At 36.8% G+C, this 8217-nt stretch overlaps 1 long non-coding RNA gene across 1 annotated transcript; it reads right to left on the bottom strand.

The window, feature by feature from the left end:
- Nucleotides 1-294: 294 nt before the first annotated feature.
- LOC138051431 (uncharacterized) lies at nt 295-5297 on the bottom strand. The gene is made up of 3 exons (XR_011132801.1): nt 5219-5297; nt 4361-4412; nt 295-3119 (listed from the first exon to the last, which is right to left on the bottom strand). It is a non-coding gene; the product is annotated as an uncharacterized lncRNA (long non-coding RNA).
- Nucleotides 5298-8217: the final 2920 nt, after the last annotated feature.

The following is an 8217-nucleotide window of genomic DNA, read 5'->3' as shown; positions in this document are numbered from 1 at the left end:
AAGGCTCAAAAAAATTCTAGATGACCTTTTTAGGGCAAAATAGGCAATTATACCATTTTCTAGATGTTCGAAAATCCTAGGACAGGCAGTCAAGCAAGAAAGTTTACAACAAATGTTCCGAAAATTCTAGATCTCAAATCGTCTTCCGAACAGATATTTTCCGAAAATTGACGTCGGGTGACCCTGATAATTTATGTACAGTTATAACACAGATATGTGCTGTTCATCTTCTGCAATGGATCACTGGAAAAAACGAACCAAGCAATGTTCACACACATTTCTTGGTTCAACTACTTTTCTTATGCCTGCACTTTTAATTACCATATCAAAGTAATAATGTTATTCTTATTCTCATTACAGTTAATGTAATGCAATAGAAAACATCTTGTTTCTACAACGCACCCAGGTCATGACCTGGATGTGCAAGTCTTAAAAGCTATCGATGACTCATCAAAGACAATAAACTTGGTTCAAATAATTTTGCACATGTAAGAGAAAACAACAAAAATTTAGCTGTGTGCCGATGTCTGGAAACGATACAAAACGTATGTCACACAATAGGAGACAATTAATAATATCAGAAACCCATAAGAGTTGAAATGAGTAACGCGCGTTCACAGCTTCCGAATATTCAGTGCAAACTGATTGGTTGAATGTTTCAATGGTAAGTACCATATTTGGAAACCCCTCTTTCTTGTTGTTCCAAATATGGTACTTAGCAAGTTGAATATTCAGAAGCTTGTTTCGCAGCACACAAGGGGCCGTTACACGTTTCAACTTTATGGGTTTCTGATAATATTTAGTATTAAAAAATCAGTTTGAGAAAGAACCCTGAAAATTAATGCTTTCACAAATATTAATTTATCATCGCCAACTGGATCAGCTGGCACAATTTAAAAAAATGTGTTTCTGGCACAAAACACAACTACATGACTAGCACATCTTGTGTCACGCTTTTAGGGGATTTATAACTTGGCTATAAAAGTGACATTGAAAGATAACAAAACCCATTAATTATATTCACCTTGAAAATTAGCCTGAGAACATATTAAATTAAAGACGAAATTCAATACTTATGACTACTAGGTCTAGTAAAATAATTAACTGGCTTCGTTAACTTGCATACTGCAGCTGTATTCTGAACTGACCACTTATAACTTAATATTACTAAACCCAATATTAAGGACGGCGCCTACTATCGTTATTGCGCATACGTTCTGCGCATCTCGGATTTCCTATCGGCAGCAATGCTTACTGATGGAGTGATATTTTTGCGCAGTTTAAAAATAACCGGAGGAAGTATATCTTAGTAAGTACTCTTGGATTCTAAAAAGAAAACTGGGGATAACCATGCATTTTTGGTTAGGGTTAGCTTAAAAGCTTCAATTTGAGAAAGAACACCATGCATACAATGCTTTGTATTATAAAGCTTTTTACAAATATTATTCATCAATTATCTTTGAAAAATGCATGGTTACCCCCAATTTTTTTTGGATTTCAATAACACTTATTAAGATCTACAGTTCCTACACAATCATAAACCGGGGCAAAAATACCTTTAGTAGGCACTGTCCTTAACATGGCAAATATAATTTTGTATATGACTTATGAAATAATCAGCATTTAAGTGTTAATGTACACTAGGTATTTTGGGTGATTCAAGACATTTTAACAGGTAAAATCGAAAGAAACGTTTATGTAAATGAAGAGAAATCTGAATCAGATATACAGATATTGATTAATAAAACACTTCTTTTGTTTTCCCAGCATGAATTATTAATGAGTCTTATAAGTGTTGAATTGTACAATTGTTATTTTTGGTGATTCAAAATATTTTAACATAGAATCTCGAAAGAAACATTTCTTTACACGAAGAGATATCTGCATCAGATATACAGATTCTGATAAATAAAACATTTCTTTATAATGTAAGTTACAGAACAAGTTTTTTTTTTCATTGATTTATGGCCCAAGCGCAAATTGCGTGGGCCATAAATCAATGGGAAAAACTGAGGATTCGTAACTTTCAGTATGGACCAAGAAAACAAGGTTAGTAAGCTATTTATTATATCTCTGAGAATCAGGTGCGGGGGAAAAAAACTAGTTGAAGTCAAGCGGAAGGTTCAACAGCCACAAAGATTGCTGCATCAAAATCCAAAAAGACAAATAAATCTTCTTGGCTTTTTGAAATAGCTGCTTGCAAGATTCAAACGATTTTACAAGTTTATGTAATGTAAACAACAGAAAAAACTTGCTATCTGAGAATGTTTTATCAAAAAATTCAAATTTATTGTTCCATACAGCTGGCCATACTGTAGAATATACAGCCTGCTAATTTAGCCAATCACAGTGCCCATACTATCTGCGAGATAATAATAATAATAATAATAATAATAATAATAATAATAATAATAATTATTATTATTATTATTATTATTATTATTATCATTATTATTATTTTTATTATTTATTTATTTTTTCACCTAGACTCAAGGTGATTTTATTTAATGGCTATTAAAGCTGATATAACATCAATCTATTTGGGACAATTAATCCTAATGCCAGCTGATTTTACGCAGCTATGGGGGCTGCTTTAGGGGTGAATGCCCGGTTAACAACACCTAGGTCCACTCAAAAACTCTGTCATGTCCCCTTTGCCTCTTTGAGTCCAGAGAGCGAGACTTGCGGATTTTACACCATCTAATGCCAAACGATTTTACGTGTCAGTGGGGGCAGCCTAGCTGCTTTAGGGATGAATGGGTTAAGTATCAGCTACAGGCGAGTTGATTCTGATTACTTAAGAAAGCACAAGATTATTTCTGACCTTAATTCAGTCAACATCATGACAATCCTTAAATTTCCAAGTCCAGTCAGAGCAGGCACTGGCTCTTACATAAAAAAATTACTCAGTGTAAAGTTATCTCCTGAACCAAACTACAATGCTAACTAATGGCATTACATGTATGTACAAACAATCATGTTTCAATGGTAAAAAGCTGTTATTCCCTTGTTGGTGAATAATCTAGACTTGACGGTCTAATTTCATGGCTTCTTCGTAGTAGCCGGAGGGGAAGTAGAGCTGGGACTGCTTGAATCTTGATTATTTACAACCACCCAAACTGGAAAGAGAATAAAAGAACAGAGAGAAAAAAATATTGTTGTTGTTAAACGATACATAAGAGAGTACTATCCAAAGCTAAGTCCATTAAGAAAATGTTGCCTACAGATTGTGCTGTTATATTGAATAAACAAATAGAGTCCTATTGTGTCTACCAAGCTAATTTTCAATAGGCAGATAAATGAAGGATTAAGAATAATTATTGCTCTTAATTCTTAGTATCAGTTTATTTTCTCAAGTTTCCCCTTCCCTTACAGTAAACCTGACTGCCATGTTTAACAATCAAGGCTAACAAAAGAGGAAAGAATTTAAGAAATCAAATATTTCACTTCAGTGGCTAGCTATTCATCTGTGATGTAAAAATTAATGACCAGTTGGCACAGCTTATCCTCCTAGTAGTCCAAGGAGAGAGTTAAAAATAGTCAGGAGCTCCAACTCCTAAAATTCCCTACACAGGAAGGTTTCCATTGTTTCATTAATCAAACATTCATTGAAATGTCATTATTTGCTCCAAGTTTTGCAAGTGTTTCAACATTTACATCTTTCCACTGCAAAATAATGACGTTGTCAGCAATCTGGTTGTTAAGCAATTTTCTACATGTATATGCATATTTTTCAATGCCCTTTACTACAAATAATAAGACAAGAATGGACATCAAAATCCATTTGGCACAGTCTTTTACCATTTCACTAGCTAATTAAGACTTCAGCAAGTCCACCCAACTCAGGAATGCCAACGACCTTCCTTTCCCTCAGCTAACATCCTCTTTTCCCAGAAGAACATAATCTTCTCATTTTACTGCTTCTCCTTTCCCTCAAAAGAACATTAATGAGACATAGCCTGGTTATCCACACCTCTTCCTGATCAACATTGTGTTGGGGGTGGGGCCTCCATTCAAGGTTATGCACCAAAAGGACAAAACTGGGAAAGGTCTATTGAACTCTTGTTGGCCAAGCATTGCCTGTTTGAAAGGTGGATAGAGCTACATACATATCCAGTGGATAAGCACTAGCAAAACAAATTGAGTTACCAACTGGATAGCAGATGGGAGAAAGTGTTATCCACCCTTTGAACAACTCACTTGGGCCAACATTGTAGCACTTAAGGTCCAAGTAAAGTATTGAATGTACAACTAATATAAACCTTTTGCATGTAATATACATGTAGGAACTGAAAGTTACACGAAGAGCTAGCAGCAGTATATCATGCAATTAATAGAAACATTTGAGTGTAAAACTTACTGACAATGGCCGCAATAATTACGGCAATGACAACAATGAGAATTATCCACATCTGTAAGAGACAATAGAAGCTAAAATTAACACAGGTAATAATAATAATAACTTTATTAAAGTCTCATTGCTTATAGCCAGGCACACTTGCCCTACTAATCGGGGAGACAATACCTTCCAATCGACAATGACATTTAATTAAATATAGCAATGAATGAGCTTGCAAATGGAGCTTTATGGACTATGGACTATGGACTTCATGTCAAACTAAAAGTTCTAAAGTACTGGATACAGACTATGCATCAAAGGCCTAAACAACCCCACTAGACCCTCTTTAAGTTCTCTGGAACACTAAAACACATTAAACAGGATATGTCACATTATTTTTGGGTGTTTAAGGGGCAGTATTAGTTAATAACAAATTTAAAACTAAAAAATGGTGAATACATGTGGAATTCCTTCACTGATAAAATCATCGGTACATCACAAACAAGATGATTCTGAGAAAAAAAAAAACGACCTTCTCTACTGGCCTGCATGACTTGCCATAAACTTGAAAAACATTGAGCTGCCTTTTTCAAGATTACCCAAATGCGATCCATTTCAATCTTGTCCACTTGTGTCCATCCATGTTCTCTTTCCTGTTGCTTTATCGCTTTTACGTTGTTCAACAGTTTTACATGGTGCAATGTTTCAATCTACTTTTTGGGCATTTTGGGTGTCATGAAATTACATCATTGTGCGTGACATATCCCTTTAACTGTCAAATGGTGGACCAGTTGTATTAGTCACATCTTATTGGAAAATGAGCTCAAGAGTTGGTCTGATGGCTGATAATTACATGTAGGTCAAGGATCTAAAACAAACCTTGCAGTTTTGCCACCACATTTTACGCTTTAATCTGGCGGCACTGTGCTCAAACTGTGAAGCTCCCGTTGTACTGATCTGGTGACAACATAAAAAACATAGAGATTGTTAAGAGTAAAGCCCACTACACACGGTGAAGAAAGAGCTGAGCAGACTACCTTGTCAGGTGATTAATTAATGCTCAGCCATTTCCTCATGTGTGTGGGTGAGAAATTCACCTTGCGAGGCTGCGAGCACAAAATCAAACATGTGGATATTGTTGACCTCCTGAGGCAAATGCTTCATCGCATGCAGCCATAGTGAGAATCGAGCTGAGCTTGGTCAATCAAGCATCCAATAAAAATAAATGGCACCCCCACCTGACTTCAGTGCTGACACCATCTTGACCCACTGATATCATTTTTATTGGATGATATCCAACGTGTTTGATTTTATACTCACTGCCTCACAAGGCAAATTTCTCACCAATATTTCCCGCATGTGAGAAAGAGCTGAGGCTAGGCAGTTTGCTCAGCTCTTTCCTCACCGTATGTAGCAGGCTTAATTTAAAGGAAGACGATGAACTAAATTCAAATGCAATCAATAACTATTAAACAGACATCTCCTTATAATTACCACTATATTCTCTCATTCCTGGTGTATAACGTCTGACAATGGGAATGTCACTCAATGTACCGTAAACGTCCATGTATAAGCTGCACTTTTTTTCACAAAATTGAAGCCAAAAATCGAGGGCGCGGCTTATCCATGGATACATCTGTGGTTGGAGTTCTCAAAAACCTAATTAATATTCATAAAACTTCTTAATAATTAAGGTGCCGAGAAAAACATAAAAGAAATTGAGAACGTGTTGCTGTGGGTCATTGACTTTTTCATTGAGTGGTGGCTCCTATTGAGCAGCCGTTTGTGTCTTGCGTGTTTATCGGCGAATCTTACTCTCCAAGAGTTCTTTCAAGCGATTACTTTTTGCTTTACTCGAACAACTTAACACCAACATACAAGGAATCTCCATTCCTCCCCAGCTGTTTGCAGTGACGTCTGCTGCCAGTCACTTCCACGCATATCTTTCCGCCATGTGCGATAAAGTACTGTACCACAAAATTCGCGAGTACTCGCGAGGTAAATGGCCGACTGTTTTGTTGTTTTTTACTACCTTCACGGCAAATTTGTCGACTGCATTATCAGATGAGGACGAAGATGTGGACTTGCTTTACACCGATAGTTTCGAACAGCAACAAGCAGAAATGACCCAGAAAGCTATGAGTTTCTCTTTGGAGATAGCGATACCGAGGACTTTTATGGCTTTTAATGATTAAAACACTGACTTTATCAGATGTTCACGTGAGGAACAGTTAGCATCTTTTTTATAAATTACCTGAAAACTTGTATCGTAAAATTAATTAATGAAATAAAAACTGAAATGACTTGGATCAGTGCTTGTGCTTTCTGTTATGCCCAGACGATGGCCAGGCTCAAGCCCAGACTCCTCCCAACATTTAAAACTGGGCTACTAAGCACTTGTTTGTTTGTTTTTTCGATTCCAAAGGAATTTCAACTTTTGGGGTGTTTCGAAGTGATCATGTTGAAAAATCGGATCAAAAGCGCATTTTATGTAAAAGATGGTGTAAATTCCAATGAAAAAGAAGGTACGACAAATGAAATTTGGCTTTCTTTAGACTTGATAAATGTGAAGGATAGCCACAACTTCTATATCGGTGTTTCGAAACTTTCTTGTTTGTCCTTGGTTGTTTGTGGCAATACAACTCTACCGAAACTTCAACTGTATTGCTTTTATTTTTTTCCAAATTCTACGCTTCCAAATCGGGGGTGCGGCTTATCTACGGATGCAGCTTATACACGGACCTTTCGGGTATTCAATTCCGTAAAATTAATGAATTCATTGTATGGATCATGTTACACAATACACATTATAACAGACAGACTCAGTCACAATAAGTATTATCATACAGTATGAGAAACTATAAAAACAGAAGAAAGACGTAAAAGGATGAAGGTTTCCACCTGGAAAACTGACCAAATTTACATTTAAGGAATTTCCTTTAGTTCACAATAATTTTATATTACACTGGTCCCCAATGACAAAGCCCAACTGTAGCTTTGTTACAGTGGTCATACGGACAACAAAGTCGACAGTTACCGAACTGTTTAAAGCTAGCGAGTACTCATGTGGTCCGAGTGCAGTAAGTGCGGGCATGTTTTTGATATTTTTATAAGGAGAGGAGGAAAAACAGGCGTTGTAGGATAACTGAAGAAACATAGAGCTTTCCCATGCCAAAGCGGAAGGGTCAAGAGGAGAAAATTATTTTTTTCATACTCTCAGAGGTGCAATTTCCTGCCTTTTGAGGACCATTATTGAGGGTTTGACTCCTGAACCACTAGTCATCTGGAGTTACGTGTGAATACATTCGACAAATTTCAGATATTATAGCACTTGATAGAGGTCATTGAGCAGTGCACAAAAAATGAGATAAACATTCTGGTCTTATAAGCTCACAGTGCACAAGAGGGTGTTCTATTGGGCCCCAGCTCTTTCGGCGAAGTGAAAGATTCACTTCAATCTTCATTCAATAAAACCAAACAAGGCAGCACATTAGAGTCATTTCAGGTGGAAAAACTCAAGTTAACTGTGTGTACTTGGGCCAGTGGTTCAATATTGAATGCCGACAGCTGACGAAGAGGATTTGGGTTACTTTTTCCGAAATTAGCAAACCTAAGAATTTCAAATTCATTTTGACAATGCCCAGTCAGTTGCTATCTCTCGAACGTATAGTAGCCACCAATGTGGCTTCCGTTTTCTTCCCAGATTGGCGTCCTATGTGGGTGAGTTGGTTGGTTCTCTACTCTGTACCGCGATGTTTTTCTCTGGGTACTCTGGTTGTACCTCCTCGCTCAAAACCCCACACCTTTCATTTGATTTGCATTCATTCATTGCACTGTTCGGTTTACTTGAATGTACATCCAATTAGTGCTCCAGCTCT

Source organism: Montipora capricornis, chromosome 6 (genome assembly GCF_036669925.1).
Source record: "Montipora capricornis isolate CH-2021 chromosome 6, ASM3666992v2, whole genome shotgun sequence".
NCBI lineage: Eukaryota > Metazoa > Cnidaria > Anthozoa > Scleractinia > Acroporidae > Montipora > Montipora capricornis.
The sequence above is the reverse complement of the archived record's forward strand: the minus strand, read 5'-3'. Positions and strand labels throughout refer to the sequence as shown.